Consider the following 21,688-nt stretch of genomic DNA (forward strand, 5'->3'; position numbering starts at 1 on the left):
TGCTCAAAGGTGTTTTTAAACCAGGTCCATGAGAGAATCATACAGTGTTAGAATAGAAGTTACGCCATTAGATATGTGCTTTGAACCTGTTGAACAAATTGTACAGACAAATGAATCCACATTCTGCATTACAAATTAGAGCAGGATTTAAATGAGGTTTTAACAATCAAAATTTTCTCAGCTGAAAATAAGGGCCTTCAAATAATAATAATGTAAAAACTATATTTCCTAGGGTATTAACTTTTTTTCATAACATAGCCTACTTGAAGCAATACTCTTACCTTAGGGCTATTGGATTCTTTTTTATTCCTTGTATGTTCACTATCATGGGAAGATTAAATCAGCTGGGAGAAGTCTGTGCTTTTCTGTATCAAGAACCCAGTTCCTGCTGCACCTAGGCTGGATTGGGCGTATGTGTATTTCTATAACATATGTTGCCCTTGGAGAGTTACAGCTGCATTTGCATCTCTGGGTTGGTCTCTCCCACCTCTTTCACCCTTTAGCAGTTTTTGTTCTCTTTCATTCAGGCAAATTTGAAATGATTAAATGTTCTTGGATTATACACGAAAGCTATAAGACAAAGAGGCATTTCATCCCAATTTCAGCTCTGAATTCTATCTATAGATTTTAAAATATATCTTTATTCCTCTAGTCAACAAATTTAAAATGTATTTAATCCAGGGTAATTATTGATTCTTAATTGAGAAAAACATAATGCACCCTCCAAAAAATTACCCATTTTCTTCTCTTAGCCAAAGTTCTTTGTCCAATCATAATTCTCTGTACCCTTAATATATGAAGTCCTCTTAAGCTGGATGTCTATTAAAAATAACATTTAACCATATATACTGAATAAGTGATATCATAACTATTTTTTTACAAAAAACATCAATGTCAAACAGGATTTGCATTAAGCCTTTCAACAGGAAATTCTCTGTAAAGTATGTCTGTTAAGTATGTCAACTTTCCCTCAATGTAGTGCTCCGTTCAGTAGGTTATGCTATTCAGGGACAAAACAAAGAACATTATTCTTTTGTAATGACACCATTTTAAAATCTGTTTTCCAAGTTAAAAATATCACATCTTTGCTTTGGTTGAAAATTACCAATATGAATGTAGGTAGAGTTCAAATACCTGAACATATAGACCTAATATGAGTTATTCTCATCATGTAGTTAAAAGAGATGTATATAGAAAAGGCAAGAGGAAGCTACTGAATCCTGAGGCTTGTGCATCTCTTCATTTACAAAAATAACGTGTGTCATGCTACTAATAATTGTCTTTTCAGTGTACATTTTGAATCTATTTCTTTTCTGTCTTTATTATGAGAATCTAATAAAATCACTGTCTTCTTCCAGTGTGCAATAACCTCCAATTTGTCTCTCAACATCCATTCTGCCTATATTTAATTCACTGTCAACACAAAAGCCAGAGAAATACAAAAGAGATCATTTAATTTCCCACTTAAAATATTTTTTTTAAAATAGAAAATGATCTATTTCAAATACCCATACATTTTGGAAAGTTTTAAACATCAAAATGAAATTGAGAAAATATTAGACTGGGATTAAATATAACATAATGTAGATTATTTTCAAGGGAGTTACCTCAAATAGTATTAAGAAATAGAGTATGAAAATTAATTATTTTAAAAAAACTGTAAATAAATGCAAGAATAAGAAAAAAGAAAAGTGTAAGTAATAAAATATATAAGTAAAAGGAATGATGAAAACACGGGGAGCCAGGTGTGGTGCTCATGCCTGTAATCCCAGCACTTGGGAGGCTGAGGCAGGAGGATTGCCTGGAGTTTGAGGCCAGCCTGGGCTACATAGTGAGTTCAAAGTTAGCTTGAATTGTATAGCGAGGCTATCTCAAAAAAGACAAAAGAAAAATGATAAAATGTAAATGAAAGGGTAAAGGAATATAAAAGTAAAAATTAGTTTCAAGGAAAATGAAGATTTAGCATATAAATAAACTACTTCTGTAAAAGTCAAGTTAAATGGACAAAACTGGGTCAAGATGTAGAAGGAATAATCAATAAAGCATGAGGGGAATCTATGACAACATCATCATAAGCAGACAGATTCTGGCATACAAAGCTATCCCACAAGCTTCAGAAAAGTCACGAAAATAAGGACTGAAATGTGCATCTCTCAGTAGCATGTCAGAAGTCAGTAGAAAGAAGCAAGATGGATGCGTTGTGTGTGTGTGTGTGTGTGTGTGTGTGTGTGTGTGTGTGAGTCTTTACCAAGAGCATCATTTTAGTCTTGTTCACTCTGACCTTTCGATAAAATAAGAGTAGCCAAGTAATCTCTGGATAAATTTCCTGTTTCATAATTCTCTGAAAAGAATTCAATATATCTTCATTGCTTTTTCTTTCTCCCCACTTAATTAGGGGCCAAGCTTGATGCTTGGAGTAGGGTGAAAAGTCTTTAATTGAATTCTAGGTCTTGGGCTTTATCATCATAAGAGTATACACATATTGACTTTGCTGATTGCATTATGTGTGGTAGCAATAGGAGGGTGATTAATATTGAAATATTTTAATCATTAAAAGACCTCCAATTAAATTATTTTTTTCTAAGTCTTAAAATGGGAATGTTTTCATTGTTGTTTGCAAATGTACATCTGTCTTTCAATAGAACTTTTTCAAGTTTGTTGTTTACAAATAATTCTTTGCCAGCTAATAGAAAACAATGTGAAGAGAATGGTAATTTAAATGCTTTGCTACCACACTTGGAGCTCATCACATTATCCTTCACATTCATCTTTCCTTTCATAATCCTCTTTCCTTCCATAATTCACCCTGAAAAGCTTGTGCACTTTTAGTACTGAGTTACTGTAATGAATGAAATGTTGCACGTTGCACTTCCTTCTACTTCTGTTTACTGTTTTGCCCAGCAAAAATGTAAAGCTCAGTTGTTCATATTACATTGTTTACCCTAGAGAAATCCTGGGTACTCTTTTTTTTGTGGGGGGGGGCGATACCAGGGATCGAACTCAGGTCCTTGCGCTTGTGCACTCATGGGTACTCTTGAAAACTCCCAATATGAGATATTGAAATCGAGTAAGAAAAGACAAGATCAGAGCTGCGGTCTTCTTTTTTTCTTTCTTAGATTTAGGATAAACTTGATCACACATTGTAGTGATTGCTCTGGAAGGAAAGCAAAGAAACCAAAGAATTAAAATTTGGATATGAGACAGCTTTTTAAACATTTTAAAGTAGCTTGAAATAATAACAAACACATAAAATAGTCTGTGTGTAATGTTAATAAAATCTATAAAGAAGCATTTTCTCATCTATCAGCACTGTTTAAAAAATAAATGATGCATCATTATTATACTAATTAACATGAATATGAGTAAACTGAGACAGACTGAATTATCTAATGAACCAACTAGTGTATATTTGTGTTGAAACTCAAATGCTCATCTCATTCTGCACCCCACGATCCATTTTGTGTAGTACTTTTCCTCTCTAAAATGAATTTCTATTGTCTACCACATGATGTCAAGATTAGACCAATAAGAGTCCTCATAGACAATAATTCACTAGCTGATTCTATCTTCCCACATCTCCAATTGCATATTTCCAATGAGATTTGGTTGAGAGTTTAGGGAAAGCCCTTCAAAAAGAACCTGAAATATGTATTGATAAGCAGCGCAAGACTATAGCACAGACATAATGCTTTCAACTCAAGTTCTTGGTTCTTCTTTTTATTTGTTCCATACTCAGGAACTCTAGATTTCATCTATAGAATACAGTCATTCTCTTCCTCTTCCTCCCTTTTCTGTGTTTTCATGAGTTTACATAAAACAAAATGAAGCCCATGAAGTACTGATTATAAACAACTTAATGTTAGGGAAATATTTAACATGTAGGCCATAAATAACTCAAGAGCTTTTTACTTACAATATCCATGAACTAGTCAACCATACTTTTTTTTCCAACAAAAACTACCATTTGTTTTAATATGATTCTCTTTACCTGTTTCTGACCAAAAATCATTAGTACTTAAATGAGAGGCATAGTCAGCACCCTACAAATTTGGAAGACCATTAGTCATACATGCCACCTAACACAAGGACACTGCCCAGCAGAGCTGCTCCACTTCTAAAGGTGAGGAACTGACCCAAGCAGATCTTTTCTCTTGTGTATTTTGGAAGTAAAGAATGAAGGAACTGGGGAGGAAGGCAATCAGAGGGGTGAAAGTTGAGTCATGAGTATGAATAAAATTGCATTGACCAAGATGTATACTTCTGAGAGGATAACATGGCGAAGAAGTCTTCTTAATTTCCCACAAGCACAAAACATTTTAACTGAAGATATTTCAAAATTTTATCATTTTCACAGTGGTCAAAAACTTAATCCTGGAGTAGGGAAAAAATTAGTTGCCGGAAAGATTTCAGACATAAGTACATTAAGAATAGCAAGACAGGAAGTTGTAGGTATTGTAAGCAATAGAGCCTTCAAAGAAATACTAAAAAAGCAGTGCTGGAAGTTTGAGACCTGATGGCTGGAGATACAGAGGAGAACACAGACACAAAATCAGGGAACTCGGAGTGACCTTTGTAAAATGACTCTCACCTCTTTGTATAAAAATCAATTTCAACAATGATCCACGTATAAAAATACTTTCACAGAACCTGAAGAATCCAGATGACAGATTTCAACTATTGGCTGGACATAGAAATAGGAAAAGATGGAGAGGAAGGGTGTTTTTATATTACCCATATCATCATTCTCCAAGCCCATGCAGCAGGTCATGCAGAGAGTTGTTTTCCACATGGGGAGGAAGAGTGAAGTGAGCACCCAAATCTCCATGGGACCTAGACTGAATTGTAGTACCATCTATCCAGGTTCCACAGATAGCCTTTGTGGATCTAGGTTCTGGGCTCACCTGACAGAACCAGAATCTAGGGTGGACTGCATATATCCAAATGCAAGGCCTTTTTCTTGTGGACCCAGGCACCTAGTAGACCCCAGTGGAATCAGTTTCCAGGTCTCCCTACTAAAAATCTCAGATACTGTATCAGTCCCCTGAAGTACTCCTAATAGCAAGTTTGCCCATGGAATGCATGAGTCAGCTTTCAAAACGGTCTGGGTGAACTAACTTGTGAGGAGCTTCCTTTGTTAAAGTTCCTCTACGAACACTGGACAATGTGCAACCTCTTCAAACAAAAAAGACACAATGCAAAGCCTCAATGATTGTGAATAGTAAGAAAAACATGACACCACCTAAGTAACAAAATAAAACATCAATAGCTATTCCTAGAGAAATTGAGATCATGGACTAGTTGAAAAAGAATTCAAAATATCCATCCTAATGATGCTCTGTAAGCTACAAATTTAATAGAAGTCTTGACCAATTAGATGTAAGAAACAGTGAGTTCAAAGGTAGGTTATTTGAAACTACGTCTTTCAAAAGGGGAAAAAAAGGAATTAAAGAGAATAAATAAATCATGTAAGACTTACCAGATAACATCAAGCAAACCAATAAACATATTATGGGGGTTGAAGGAGTACAGCAAAAGAAAGAGGCATAAAACTTATTTTAAAAGATGGCAGAAAACTCCCCAAATATGGAGAGGGAAAAGAACATCCAGATCTGGGAAGCCCAAAGAAATTAAATGCAGAAATCATTATTGAGTGATATTATAAGTAAATTTTCAAAAGTCAAAAAAGTTTGAAAATAAGAGAAAAGTGAATTGTTTCATACATGAAAATTCCTAAAAGATTACCAGTGGATTTCTAAATAGAAATCTTACAGACTAAGAGAATGAGGTGATGTGTTAAATATATTAAAAGCTTATGATACTCAAGAATGTTGTCCTTCAGAAATAAAGAAAAAAGAAAGACTTTTCCACAAAAACAAAAGTTACACTAGTTCATCACCACTTTCCCTGTCTTACAAGAAAGGCTAAAAGGAGTTTCCCAAGTTGAAACTAAAGAATGCCAAAAACTAAACACGTGAACACATAAAAAATTTTTAAAACTCACTGTGAAAGCAAAAATATAGTCAAATTGAATATATTCTAATTCGGTAACAATAGTAATATCTCACTTCTAATTTAATATAAAAGACAAAACTATTACAATATGTACTGTGCTAAAATATGGTGAATGTTTAAATTCTTAAAATTTATTACAGTAAAAGACACATTGTCATTAAGCTCCATTAAAATACTACTCTTAACTTTGAAGGCCCTTATCCTGCAGTTCTTGCTACTTTCTGAGCTGTTGTGGAAGTCCTCTTACATCAGTGTCCTTAGGTGCACTCTCCTGGATGTCTTGATGATTTGAATTGGTTCAAAATGTTTACTTTTCATCATCATTTTGATTTTGAGAAAGAGCAGGAACCACATGATATCAGCTCCTGTGAATGGGGTGGATGAGGACATACTGTAATGTTTTGACTAGCCTACCTTTCTGTCAGATGGCACTCAACAGGACCTATAGAGAAACTCACAAGAGAGGACTTTCCAGAACTGCTTCAGAAAGTGACAGTAGTGAGATAAGTGTGTCTGAAGAAAAGGGGAAAAGTTTTGAGGGGTACAAATAGTAATATATCTTTTACTGTAATCATTTTTCAAAACGTAAATGTGGGCCGGGGATTTAGCTCATGGTTCTACTGCCTGTCCCGCAAGCACAAGGTCCCAAGTTCGATCCCTGGTACCAAGAAAACAAAAACAAAAGAAAAACAAAATGTAAACATTCGTCATGTATTTTGATCATACCTTGTAACTACAGATATAATAATTTGTTAATGGATACCAATCATTAAAAGATGTAAATTGTGATGTCAATAGCAGAAAGTATTGGGGCAGAAGTTATATTGTCAAATTTTTACATATGTTCAAAGATACTATCAGGTTAGAAAAAACTTTTTTAAACTTAAGACCATTGCTGTAATCCCAAAGATAGCCACAAATAAAAATCGACATGGAGATACAAAGATTTTTAACATTTTTATTAAAGAAGCATAATAAATTCATTAATTATGGGGAGTTGGTTCACATACATATATCATGTTGATTCTTTTAGTTTTCCCCCCTCTCCTTTTCCTTTCATCTCTCCCAATGTCCAGATTCCCTTTCTATGTCCACAAAGTCTATCTCCCTGCTTCTTATCATGATTTTTTTATTTTGCTCTTTAAATTATTTATACTATGGGTTCTCACATAAGATAAACCATGTGATATTTAAGCTTCTGTGTCTGACTTATTTCACTTAGCATTATGGACTCAGCATGCATCCATTTTCCTACAAATAACTGAAATTGTTCCTTCTTTATTAACGTAATACAAAAAAATAAACAAAATATACTGCTAAAAGGATCATTAAATTGTAAGAAAAACAATGAGGAGAAAAGAAATAGAACTAGAAAAAAAATAACAAAATGGCAATGGTAAGTCCTTTTCTAGCAATAATTACTCTAAATGTAAGTGTATTAGTCTCAATGAAAAGACATAAAGTGGCCGAATGGATGGCAAAACAAGGTTCAATTGTATACTAACTATAAGGGACTTCTTACTTTAACTTAAAAAAAACACACAGATGGAAAGAAAAGGGATGTAAACTACATTTCCTATAAACGGTAACCAAAAAAGAACAAGGGTACCTTTACTTCCAGAAGACAAAAGTGGTTATTAAGGGAAAAACTATCACAATAAATGAAAATGGTCAGACATAAAGGTAACATGATCAATAAACCAAGAGGAAAATGGGGGTAGGAAATGTTGACCCAAAGCTATAAAAATTTGGCTAATGCAGAATGAATACATTCTGCAGGTCTAATGAATAGTATGTGTGTGGTACAGTTAATAATGTGTGACAGGGCCAGGGATTTAGCTCAGTGGTTTTGCAGCCTGCTACGCAAGTGCAAGGACCCAAGTTCAATCCTCAAGTACCAAAAAAATAAAAAATAAAAAAATAATAATAATAATGATGATGATGATAATAATGTGTGACAGTACAGTTTAAAAATGTGTTGCATAAGGGAAGGTTTTTAAGAGAGTAGGTCCTTAATATTCTCATCACACACTCAAAAAAGGTAACCATGAGAGGTTCTGTTAATTAATAGGACTGGTAATCATTTCACAATGATAACTTCTATATATATCAAAACACTGTGACATACACCTTGAATACATATCACTATAACATAAGTTGTATATAATTTTTCCAATTGTCTTCAATAAAACCAGTGGGAAAAGTAAATGATTCAGAGGGCTAACCTCTGTGCCACATTTACTAAAGTCATCCCCAATTCTTTAGACAGAAAGCAAAACAAAGCAATGAGCATGATTTCAAAACTTACTGCATGAATTCTTTGTAATTTGTTTTAGAATGAACTAGATGACACTCAGCCTAGAAGGTGGATTTAAGCATTTTCAACTTAATCTGACAAGCAGCTTGCCACAGAGGTTGAGAATGTACATACACCTGTGCAGATGATTTTCTTTTGAATTCTTGCTCCTCCATTTCCTGCTTGTATGATATCGGGCAAGGTGCTTAGCACCTCTGTCCCTTATACCCTTGGATGTAGCATGGCTTTAATTTAGAAATGTATAACATAAGGTTATTGTCAAAATTAGACATGAGGGCCTTAAAGCAACATCTGGAAAATAATAACCACTCAATAAATATGCTTCCACGTACACTTAGATTTTATTTCTTTAAAATATATTGATAGAGAAAATCCATTCAAGCAGTATTATCCAGAGTCCTGGACTGACTGAAGCTTAAACATTACAGACAAAACAGTCAAGAAATGTCTTTTAAAGAAGCTTCTTTAGATTTGCAAAGCTAATTTCTAATCAGAATGCTAATTTTTACTTACAATATGAAATAATTATTAATTTTATTTTCATTTTCATCTTGCCAATATATTTTCTTCAAGAAGTTATGTATTCAATGGAGGAAAAACTTACCATAATTCTTGTTAGCCAATTTGTCCTTTAGTTAAAATACTTAAAACATTCATTTCATCATTGTTCTTGCCAAGCAAACCACAATTTTTAAATGTTGAAGACCTCTTGGTGACAGATGCCTCCTGTCTTGGCTAGAATCTACCTTTGCTGCAGGGTTACCTGGACCACTCAATTCCATTCTTCTAGTATTTGAGTCTTTTCTCCAATGAACTATGTTGTAATGAAACATGCTTTTTAGATTTCTGATTAATTAACTACATTCGAACTCATCTCTTCCTTACCTCACATCACTGCTAAATAATCATAGAGTTTAGACTTTTAGCAAACTTTTCTGTCAGACATTTAGTTTAGTGAGTAGATGTTTATAATTCCCAAAGGTTATCAAAAAGTATGTATGGCTAGGTGAGTGTGCATGTAAGTATTTGTGCAGATGTGTATCTCCCAAATGTACATAAATATGAAGACAAAATTAGCTTCAAATTTAGGAAGATTTTTTCATGGCATCTCCATGAATTTCATTCCTCCTTTCATACAAAAATCACTCCATGCATGTCTCTCGCTCCACACAGGAGACACAAAAAGTAAAATTATGAGAGTCATTGTGCCATAATTATAGGTGGAACTTCATGACTGCTACTCCCCTTGGGCTATTATGCCAAAAATACCACAGATTAGTAAAGAACAGAAATTTGTTTGTCATAATTCGTGCTTCCTAGTTCACAGATATCCATTTTTTCACTGTCCGCTTACATGGTATAAGGGACAAAGTAGCTCTTCCACCCTCTGAGAAGGGCACTAATCCCTCTCAGAGGGCCCCACTCCTGACCTAAGCATGGCCCCAAGGCCCCACCTCCTAAGGCATTATATTTCAGATTAGTACTGACCACATGAGTTGGGGGCCTGAAAATATTCAATCAATAAGAGTGGTTTGATACTAAAAGATCTGAAAAAATGAATTTGAGGAAATTTTTGACAAGACAAATAATCAGTGGTAAACTCAATCCTAATGGCCTCACTCTACCATGTCAACACTGTTCATTTTACAAGGCTTGGTCCAGCTTCTCTCTTCTCTTGATGCCATCTCCAATCATTCTGCCAGAAATTAGTTTATCACAAGTCACCTCGTGTCATTTTATTGTTCTTATATGATAATGAGTACCTGGATAGTAAAACTTATTCTCTTTATTCCCCCCACCTTCCTCCCTCCCCCCCAAATGTCCCATAACACTTTCTCATAGAAATTCATAAGAGAAATTTAAGAGAAATTTCAAGACATTTAACCCCTTCATTTAGTAGAGTTAGATGGTTTGACCAGGATTAAATAGCAAAATGACTATACAAAATAGTATCATGGCTCCCAGTTTAGTTTTAAATTATAATAATGCTTGTAGAATTTCTTTTTAAAAAAAGACAAAATGAGCATGATTTTGACATTTCATTTTGGTTTTGTTTTTCTTGTTGTTGTTTTTTGAGATGAGGGTCTTGCTATGTTGCCCAGGCTCGCCTCAAACTCACCCCCCCCCCAGTCTCCCAAGTAGTTGGCATTGCAGGTGGGCACCACAATGTCCAGCTAAGTGTCATTTTGAATGACTTGATAACATTATGAATTTATCAGAAGAAGAGGCTATGGTCAAAGAAAATTGAATTCTCAGTCTTATTGGGAGAATAGTGGTAATGTTAAGAGTAGAAATTTTATTTATCAGATGCAGTGCCCAGGAATAATTCAAGTGGAATATTTTATTTTTGAAAAGCAATGTGTTTTGCTATATTAATACTTCAACATTCTTGAATATATTTGTTTTGGAAACAGAAAGGCCAAGATAGGCTTGAAGTATGGCCCCCTATTTTAAATAGTATTTTAGTTGGATCTAGCACATGACCTTGACTCAAAGGAAAATCTGGATATTTGAGTTAGTTATCCATTATTAAAAGCTAATGCATTAGCATCCATCTGGTTCTGGCAATTTTAAAACATCTAAGTATTCATTGCTCTCACCACCAGTGTCTCTCACTGGTTCAACACCCTGGTTTGCCTCCCCCTTGAAGGAAATGGAAAGACTAGCTCCATTCACACCAGCGACAGGTTTCCAGACTTCAGGGTCGCAGCTCTGTGTTAACTGTCAGTTCTGTCACCCCCACTTCACTAGGCATGGGGCATAACTCTGGCAACATTTACACAAACACAGAGCAATAAGCTTCCATGTCAACTTAAACCTCTCCTGTGCCATCTTACTATTTTTTCCTTCTCTTTCCTCTTTTTTTCTTTTTCAAAAGAAGGCTAACTTGCCTAAAAATGGACTTACTACATTCATTAATGGATTTTTCATTTATTTACACTTCATGTCTAAATCTACTTCTTTAAAGAAAAGATTATTCTCTTCCTCTCTCAAACCCTTTGTCATCTCCACTCTCCACTCTGTTAACAAATGTGCATGTGCTTGCTATTTACATAAAGTCCAAATTCTCAACATTTATAGTATTACATAGACACCCAGAAAGCTTCATACACCTTCTAAAAATCATATATTTGGATGTGGTTCTTGTATATTAACTGCTGCTGACACTTCTATTGAATTTAGAAGCACTCACATCATCTTCGGTTATTATTATTGACTCGGAGGTTATGAAGGGTATAGTTGAATTTAAGAACTATGACCTTGCTCAGAGGTCACCAATTAAATTTTATGACTTACCTTATGAAAAGCTAGAGTCACAAAAGGGACAGAATAACTTTTTCTCCCTTCAGGTTGTAATATAATTTATGAACAACCGTCGGGATTTGCTCAAAGTATTTCCACAATGTAAGATATTGCTTTGAAGGGCCTGGGTGGCATCACTGGATGAATTTTGACCTAGATTCCTAAGAGAAGCAGGTCTCACGGCTCTCTGCCCCTTCTCAGACAAACAGTAATCGGATTCTCTAGCACAGATGCTGTCACAATCGGTGACCTTTACTGTGAGTGATAGAAGCTAAGCCAAAGGAAAGACAGAATTACTTCTTACCTTGAGGAAAGTCACACGTGAGGCTACTTTCAGGACAATGTAGGGACAGGCGCCCTACTGCTTCTTTGCCCTGTGAGGCCTTTCTGTTGGGCTGATTTATACACCCTGGCATACGCCCTGCTCCAGGAATGTGAAGAGAACTCTTCCTGTGCTGAAGGAGATCAAGACTGGAAACCACTGGAGACTGGTGTCTGTGAAGGAAAACTGTCAGCCTGCAGGCAGGTCAGGGATGGAGGGAATCAAATGAAACCAGCTACAGTCTTCACACTTATCAGGCATCATTGCCTAATGAACGTGGACCCAAGAATGTTCATGGCCTTTTTATATAGATGCCCTGAAATGTATACATTATGTGTACGTCATTTACCTCATCAGTTGCTTCTAAAAATAATTTATTACAAGTTGTTTTCTTTATTATTTAAACATTAATTTGTAGGCATTTTATAATGTTTGTGAAAGTTATTTTTCTCGATGTTTTTCCTGAATTTTGCATATTATATTTCAAATATCCCTCCATATATATATATATATATATATATATTCCTCATATATATATATATCCTCATATATATATATATATATTCATATTCATTTCTGTTATAGTTACAATTTCCCTGGAGTTCAGGCAAATGAATTTTACTTGTTCTGGTAAAAACCCACCAGTTATAGCAAAATACTTCCAAATTAAATTCAAATTCAAAATGACTTTTAACTTGCAATATATTTTATTGTGTTAAAAGTTGCTTATGGTAAACTTATTTCTTGACAATTTTATGATACACATAAGAACTGTATAATATTACTTATACGTCACCTTTTGTAAGAAGCTACATGACTTGCATTGAGGTACATAATAACATGTTTAATTATAATGTATTAGGATTTACATAGACTTCTTTACATGGTGAAAATAGGTTCACATTTTCCTAATCTTCATAAAATTATGGCTAGCTTTGAAGGAAAAAGGTAAGGTAAAAATTTTAAGTAGGAGAAAATGTATGTTTTAACTATTAAATAAAAATTGGACTGCTGATTGTTTTTATAGTGTGAACTTTTGTTTTACATAATACTATACCTAAAAATTAAGATAGCATTTATAACAATGATAATAACCAGCATTTATTCTTAATAGATGCTGGTGGGCCTCAGTTAGAAGAGAGTGTCATATATTTACTATATGCTCTGAAAGAATAAATCTAGGTCAGAACACAATTTAAGTCACTGCCAGACCATTTCCGATAATGCTTAAGTTTCTGAGCACTAGTAGACATTCATGAGTGAGTGTCAAACAAGGGGACAGAGCTGAAGGGACATCGGGCCCAATCGGTGACCCCTGCTACTTGAAAAAGACAGAGAGAACTTCTCAAAAAGGCTTGTGAAAGGATGAACTCCCAGGGTATACAAATTCACTCACAGACTCATATAAACATTTTCCAAGACCTCTGAGACCTATAAGAAATAAGCAGCTTTTATTAATATTTCTAACCATTTATAGTCACTTAGCTTATTAAGATTTAATTACTTGGGGCCAGGGATTTAGCTCAGTGGTTCCGGCACCTGCCTTGTAGTGCAACGTCCCGAGTTCAATCCCTGGTACCAAAAGAAAAAAAAAAGATTTAATTACTTGGTGACTAAAGAGATAACAATAAAGAGCAGCATGTCAGAGAGGGACACTTCTGGCCAATTGTTTTTTCTTTCTTTATTGCTTCAACTAAGTAGGAGACCCAAATGGCAGAAATTGAGTCTTTTCATGAGTGCTTTTCTTTTGCGGAGCAACGAAAGGTAAGGGGCACTGTCTGACATTTCCGATCTGGAGTGTAAGAGAAGAAGGTGATTTACTTTTTCTTAACAATTATCTTATGTGTAGTGACAGCAACAGCTCCAGGAATGAAAAGGAAAATCCGGCCTAGGTTTTGGAAGAGTCCTGGATGGCATGGACCAAAATGGACCAAAATAATATCATTTGGGCCCATTTCCCTTAATGATAGCCTAGGACCTTCAAATATAACTTTAAAAACAATTATGCAAGTGTTTAAACATTAACCCTCCTTGGTTGCTTGAGGTGAAACCCAAATAGGTTGATAAAGTTCTGATTTTTCTCATGCATTACAAAGTTACTATAGAAAAGTTCTTCTACACAGAACCTAGGCTGTGGGGGATGACCCAGCTGTGCATTTATGACAGTGGGATGTGGAGTGTGACAATAATTAAACAAGGAAAGATAAAAATGAAATCTATTAGATAGAAAAGTGATCTTTGGTGAATATATTGGCCATATGCAATTGGTAAGGCAAGATTTAGATTATATATATATAATATGTTAATTTTACCATGTCCTCACTTTTTCCTTTCCATGTTTTAAATAAAATGTATTGATAATGGACAGTGAAATAACAGTATCAAATTATTTTTTAATTGTATCTGCACATCAACAATATGACCTAAAATGTATTCCAATAATGTTCTATCAATGGTAATATGATAAAATAGACCTCTCTAGACTTATCTTTAAACTCCACTCTTGTATTTATCTCCTTTATTAACTGGATTGCAATCCCATAATAATCAGTCTAGCTGGAGGATAGTGCTTGGCCCCAAGGACCTAACTGAGCATTAGTTTGAAAATCGTAACTATCTTAAATGACTCACCAAAAGTTGTTGACATTTAATCCAAGAATTAGTGATGAAATTCTTCAGACTCTGGAAACAAGGACTATTTTTGCATCATCTGGATAGAAATTCTTGCCCTATCAGAACCAGTTCTAACCATTGTTTTCAGCATTTGAAGCTCAACTATGACTAAGTGGTAAACAAGGACTTTGTTGCAATTTTCTTTGTTTTACTGTACTTGTCAAAATTTAAGGATTTTTCATGTTTTGTGATTAATGGGCTTTCTATTAAAGAAGGTGAGACATTGTGGTACTTGCCTTTGAATGGCTCTTCACGTTTTTCATGGTTATGAAGGCTTTTTGAACAAATTAACAAGTGCCTGAAAAAGGAAAATAACAATTATTTCTCATAACATAGAAATCACCTCATGTAAATATGTGAAGTTTTCATGAAGAAATACATAGCATAGTATCAGTGGAAGAGCTTATACAGATGTCTTGTTTTTGATTCTTTAAATTGCCTTTATATACTTTCAATTTATTTGCTAAAAATAACTTCTAAAAGAATTATATTTTGGGCCCAACCTAGCAAGTTGAATCAGATATTTAAGAAATAACAGTTCTAGGAGACCCAAGCAGAGGTGTTCAGAAGGGTTTCACAGAATCCGTGTGCCTCTTAACATAGAAAGCAATGTTTTTTTTGTCCTTGGGTAATGAACATTAATTATCATGAGAGATTTATTGAGTTTTGAAATACAATAATGATTTAGAATCACAACAAAAGAAAACAAAAACCTGTGCTTATACAACCTAAGATACCCAAAACATATTTTACCCCCCCCCAAAATAAAAGCAACAACAAAATCCTGTGCTTACATAATCTAAGATCCCCAGAACATATTTTACCCCTTGGGCTTGGGAGAATCTGGTGCAATTTTATACTGGGCAGAGTCTTCAGGGCCACACTGGGCTGGGTAGACATGCAGTGAACACAGCTTCTAGTCTATACTTGGAGATTCACTGACCTTTTCACCTTTGCATATCATTTAACAGAGTCATTCTCTTTTTTGAATCCTTAAAACGAAAATGCTAATTATCTACTAAGAAAGAGTAGAGGACATAATGAATGAGAAAACACATAATAAAATTATGAAGTGCTATATAAGCATAAGAAATTACCATGACTTCATGGCTTGAATTTTAGGTATTAAAATGTACAGTAAACAGAAAATTGCATACAGCAGCCTGCCATATAAAGACCAAACAGTAGTGAGCTGTTTCAGAAATACTTTTCTCAATTCTATTTACTCAAATTTTCAAATTCATCATACCTATGAGCTTCCCACTTTGCTGGATCCATGTTAACATTTTTTATAAAAACTTTTTGAAATAAGCAATAATGTTCTTAGAGCTGTAAAAACATGATGTTCCAACTGCACTTTTTATAGGCTTTGTACCCTTTTCTTGGTTTTATTGCCAAAACAACCCATGGAAACAAAAGATGCAGAAAAGATATGAAAGGAAGTAACGACTGCTGAGCAGTTATCCTGTAGATGAATAATAGACAAGTACATAAACAGATGCAAGCCTAACGCGGATGCAAAATGAATGAGAGGAAGCAAACAGCAAAAGCAGTTAGAGTTAGGCTTGGGGAGTGGGCATTCATTGATCGTACTAGGAAAATGCTCTACTGCTGACAAAACAAAATCTTTCTTCCTTTTAATACTATTGTTGCTTCTGCCATTCCTATCTCCTTTTGACAAGTAAAACAATTTTTTAAAAATTAATCCTGTTCAAATGTAAGCCTTTAACTTCAAGACAAAAGCATGCTAATTTTAAGGCAGTATTCCTATCATATTTCTACAAGCACCAAAAATTATTTACCAAGCACACCCATATATAATATGTACTGTGTCAACTAACATTTCTTGAGGACCACCCAATTGCTGCCTTGATTCCTGCTCACTAATAATTATCTGTCTTGACTAATTGAATTCATTCAATCAATATTTCTTCATGAATGTGTATAATCCAATTTTAGAGTAATAATAGCTATACTTACTATACTTTCCTGGGTGCTTACTATGTGCATTTCACACGGATATTCTCCTTTTCATCTGGTACAAGCTGTTCCATTAGTATAATCATTCAAGAGATCTTGAGCATACACTTGAATTTAGACTGTTGTAATTTTTATAAGATGTTCAAGCTTTATGGTAAAAGATACAAATATAATACAATTGAAAATCTTTAAAGTAGGAATAAAGTGACTACGGTAAAAAGCTAAAATGGTAGATACTTGAGAAAGAGTGGGGGGTCTTTAAATTCCACCGTAATCTGATGAATCCAATCCCACAACATGCAGAGCTGTCTCACTATAAATTGTAGTGAATTGGCTGCTTGCTCCAGCTGAGAGACCCACATATGAGTTCACTGTCCTCATCTTCCTGTGTCTCAACTAAGCCTTAGAAAGAACTGTCTTCTCAATTTTAAAGATAGGTGGAGATGTACAGGTCTTGTGGGATTGGAACTTTTAGGGCAGAAATGGTAATGCCAATAATTTTTGCACCTGCCATACTCACCCAGGGATGTTGGGCCAGGAGGCTGTGGGGACATGAAGATCGACTCATTACCACCTAGACAGCCACCATTGAGAGCATTGCTGGTAACTTTCCTGCTTAGACACAACCTCACCTTACATGTCTGTAGCAATGTGTGTAATGGTGAACTCTGGGGTTTTACCTGTAAGTTTAAAAATGAACAACATCAATGAGAAAAGATTAAATCTCAGAAATTTCTCTATACTCTAAACTGATCACTAGGAATAGGATGTTCCATTCAGTAATTATTCTTTTACCACATTGCCAAGAAATTAAGAAAATGAAAGGTAAATGTTTTAAAAATTGAGAAAAACAAAAAGTATTTAATATTATATTCTTAAAATATCTAGGAGTTTATTTGCTTATTATTGTGGTTTTTTTACTTCAATTTTTAAGAATTATCAGATTACTAGAATTGCTTATATAGGGCTTGAATTGACTTACATGTATACACAATTCTTGGTAACTCTCAGGAAAAACGAATTTGTAATTAAATTATATTTTCTGATATATAATTCATAGTTGAAAAAATTTTAATCATTTTACATTTTTAAGCAATGTTATAAATCTTATTTTGTTTTCACAAATGCAGGTTTCCCACCATTTTTAAAATCATTTGAGTAGAATTACAGGATTATGCCATATCTATCTGCTGCATAAATTTTTATTTCCAACTTGAATTTCATTGAACACAGAAAGCTGGCCTTTTATCCAAATGTATGAGTTTACAGTTTTTCCCTTTTTTCTCCCTGAAATTCAGGAAGACACTTACGATGAGCTATGTGCTTTGGACAATGTTAATACTGAAAGTCTCTGGTTCTGCTTTGCTGTTGCTTATTTTCCCAAATTTGTAAGAAATTATATTATATTGTGTTTTCTTCCTAAATTAAATTGAACATTTTCTTCATTTTTCTATGAAAATCGTTCTGCCTATCTGGCTTATTTTTAAAGTAGTAAGTTGCTTCCTGTCTTGCTAATTATCTATTCCGATGCTTACTTAAATTCTAATGGTTATAATTCATTTAATGAATGATTTTGAAGTATTATTGTTCCTTCAAATATTTTAAAAGTCAATAACTGCATGATGTATCTCTTTAAATTTTATTTTGAAAGCATGAATAAGCTGCATATTTTAAAATACTATTTGAAACAATATTAAATAAGTGAATTTGTTCATTTTTATTGTTTAAAACTCTGGAATATTAGTAGTGTAAACTGTGTGTGTGCCTGTGTGTGTGGTGTGCAGTGTGTTTCTGTATATGCTACACATGTAAAAGGAAATATTCCAGAAATATGGCGCTCTGTTTATGGGTATCTCTCATGTTGTCACAAAATTTCATAGCTTCATATAACAGCTAAATTACCTTCTGAAAGCTAAAAATTAATACAGTGTCATTTAATTATGCAATAGATTAGCTTTTTAAAGAAGTTAAAGCAGAATTAGATAAAGTAAGTTAGTTGCCATTTCCAAATATCCTTAACTGTTTCATGGTGCTTTAAATCACGTATTTCCTGATTACACTTTTAGGAAATACCATACAATATGCTGCAATAATTTTTAGTTATAACATTTTATTTATAAAACTACATGACCACTAACTTTCAAATTGGTAATGATCAAATATTGACATCCTATTCCACTAATGAAACTTCTGATAAAAGTGATATCTACTCTTATATCCTGAAATAAGGTCCCACTTCCAAAGTCCCTCTCTGTTGTACAGAATGACAGTTTAGTTTCTTAATATCAAATTCTTTTGCCTGTTCCAAGCAAAACAGATGGTTAAGATAATTATAATGAAAATGGCATGCTGAGAAAACTGTTGAGAGACCATTCATTCTTGGATTTTTCCTTTCTCCACTTTCTAAATGCAGCGAGTATCAGTATGGCAGGATGAACAAACCACATTTGAAAGTTACTTTCAGGCTTACTCTGCAGGCCACCTGGGAGACTCAGATCAGGCCAGTTAAACCTACCTGCTCTCCGCTAAGAGAACAAATCCGGGGAGGGGCTTGTTTACACCAGCAGCTCTTCCAGTACTCAGGGAGGGTGCCTGGGAAGGGCTTCCTGGAGGAGGAGGAACAGGGGGAGGAGGAAGAGGAGTCAGCCTGAGAAAAAGCAAAGAGGGTTCCTGCGAAATCAAACCCAAGTTACTTTTTTGTTGACCAAAAGAATTTTTATGCAAAAGGCATTTCAAATGAGTTTAAAACAGAGAGCAAAAATGAATCTGAAATGCCTACCGTATGCTTTTTCAGCACTTTCTAGCAATTATGACAATTTAGGTGGTTATGTAAATTACACAATTCTTGTAAAATGATATAATTATGAAATGTTGGGGCAAAAACAGAAAAGGATTACATTGCTTTAAAGTGAATACTGCAATGATAGAGGATTGGGAATACACTCTATCACCTTTTATAAATCCCTTGAGATTTTAGAGTTTCGGATAGGAAAGTATAAATAAGAACTAATTTTCTTTGGGCATAGGTTTTAGTAAAAACTACTTAGGGTGCTAAAATGTACCAAAAATATTGTGAACTGATTTTTCATTATTTGGATTCAGATTATTAAATCTATGTTTACCAAAATAATTCATTCACATAACATTAATTTCAAAAATATTATCATCATCCCTAGTGTAAGTTATTTGCTTTCAAAATGCTTAAACCATTATGGTTTATAACAAAGGTTTCATTTAGCATTGAGTGGCTCTTGTTTTCTAGGGAAAATTTTATTGGGGAGGTATTTCATGGCTAAGACACGTTTAAGAAGTATAAGAGCCCTAAATATCCATATACAACTTCAGAAATCTCACAATTACTTTTGGAGAAGAGTATGAAATTTCTTTTCCATTTAAATCTGTACTGATTGCCTTATCCATTATTCTCCAGTTAGTCAGCAATGCAACGTACATAGCTGTGTTTATCAACAGTAATAGAATCATCTTCTCTTTACTATTTAGCAAGATTATATTATGTTGAATTTCAAAGTCCTTTACAAAGGTCCTTACATTTTTTGGGACCGTTCCAACCAAAAGAGACACAGAGAAAGAACACATAGCAGGTTTGTGCTTTGCCAGAGGGAATTCCAAATATAATCACGCCTTCTAGAGCCCCAAACTTTTGCACTAGTCACCCTGAGGTTCGGTATTTAAATTGCCCTTGCCAAGCCTGTGCTCAGTTAAACCCACTTGGGATGTGTGAGTGACAACAGAAACTTGCCAGCTTTCTTTCCCTCTGGGGATGGGGGGAGTAGGGAAAGGTGGAGAGCTAGGAGGGGATCATCTTCCATCCGCCTGTGGATGTACCACGTGTTCTCCCCATACTACAGTTCTTTGCCTTAACAACTTGTTCTTAATGATACAAATAATTTCCCTCTGGGCCTACCTCTTCCCCTGATCCATTCACTCATTGCTTGTACTAAATTTTAGTTGATGATCATCAATTTTAAGCAACTTATAGAGATGCATATTGAATACTCATTTCAATGAATACAAATGCCTTCCCGCTTTATAAACTACCTCAAGGATACAGTCGCAGCACCTCAGCCTAATGTGTCATGTGGACTTCTGAAGGGGGAAGCATTTTCCCAATTTTGCCCCACTCAGACTTGCTGAGACATCACAAAAGGAAATTCTGAAACTCTATTTAAGAGCAAGAACAAAGAGTACTGGCATGAAATCTTGCTTTTAAAAATAGGAAATACGAACATCCTCCCTTAGCCAATGTGTACAGTACAAAGAAAAAGAGAGACAGAGAAACTTACAGTGCTCTTCACTCAAGAGTTGCTTCAGATACATTGTCCAATTTGTCCCTGGCTCACCAGACTAGGGTGGGGAATTGTTTGAAAAATTGTTTCCCCGCCACTTCCTTTCCATGTCCCTTTTCTTCTTTCTTTGGCTGCACATAGCTTAAGGCAAGCCCTTGTAATAAATAAGCTTGCATTATCTTGAAGGCTCTTCGTGTGTTCCCCTCTATCTTCCAACTTTAGCCAAGACACCTCAAGAAATGTCTCTTCCTTTTTGCAACCATTACGGCAAAATAACAAGCATGGATAATAAGCTTGAACTGTTTTTGTGTAATGAACACAAAATGCTATTTTAAAGCAGCCAGCAGACTCTTCCTGTTGCTGTGGATGTAGTTTAGATCTTAAAATTGTTGAGGCTTGGAAACTGGCATGTTAGGGCTTGTAAAAGAATTCTTGTTGGTAGGGTGGAGCCTGGAATTTGTCTTTAAAGCAGGCACACCCTTTATTCTGGGAGTTGTCATTTTAGTGATCACTTTTTAGTCTTACAAGTACCTTTCCATTACTTTGACAGCAGTGAAACACTTCCCTGCTGAAATAGACAAGTTCCACTAAATATTAACTTTTCTAGTTAATAATCCATCTTGGTTGCTTCTACCAGGACTGCACCCATTAAAAAGTTGGCTGTCTCCCAAATTCAAGTTGGTCCTGTCTTAGTGCATGCTCCAAACTGGGTTCATTAGAACAGGTTTACACATATTTGAGAAGTATTTGGTCCCATTAGGTGATTCTTTTGCC

General features: G+C 34.7%; 1 protein-coding gene and 1 long non-coding RNA gene across 13 annotated transcripts in view; one reads left to right on the forward strand and one right to left on the reverse strand.

Moving 5' to 3' along the window:
• Dgkb (diacylglycerol kinase beta) overlaps positions 1 to 21,688 on the forward strand; it is a 620,388-nt gene that overhangs the window by 530,426 nt on the left and 68,274 nt on the right. The gene's annotated exons all lie outside the window — the stretch shown is intronic.
• Positions 942 to 21,444, reverse strand: LOC110348125 (uncharacterized). 3 transcript variants are annotated; one of them, XR_015449377.1, is made up of 5 exons: positions 20,912 to 21,444; positions 19,123 to 19,213; positions 17,128 to 17,287; positions 11,937 to 16,754; positions 942 to 3,154 (listed from the first exon to the last, which is right to left on the reverse strand). It is a non-coding gene; the product is annotated as an uncharacterized LOC110348125 (long non-coding RNA). The 3 variants fall into 3 exon arrangements; XR_015449376.1 differs by having other exon boundaries at positions 11,937 to 14,925; positions 16,608 to 17,287; XR_015449375.1 differs by having other exon boundaries at positions 11,937 to 17,287.

The sequence above is a fragment of the Heterocephalus glaber genome, unplaced genomic scaffold (assembly GCF_053883595.1).
Source record: "Heterocephalus glaber isolate CG9 unplaced genomic scaffold, H.glaber_assembly_v1.0 deba00000676, whole genome shotgun sequence".
NCBI lineage: Eukaryota > Metazoa > Chordata > Mammalia > Rodentia > Bathyergidae > Heterocephalus > Heterocephalus glaber.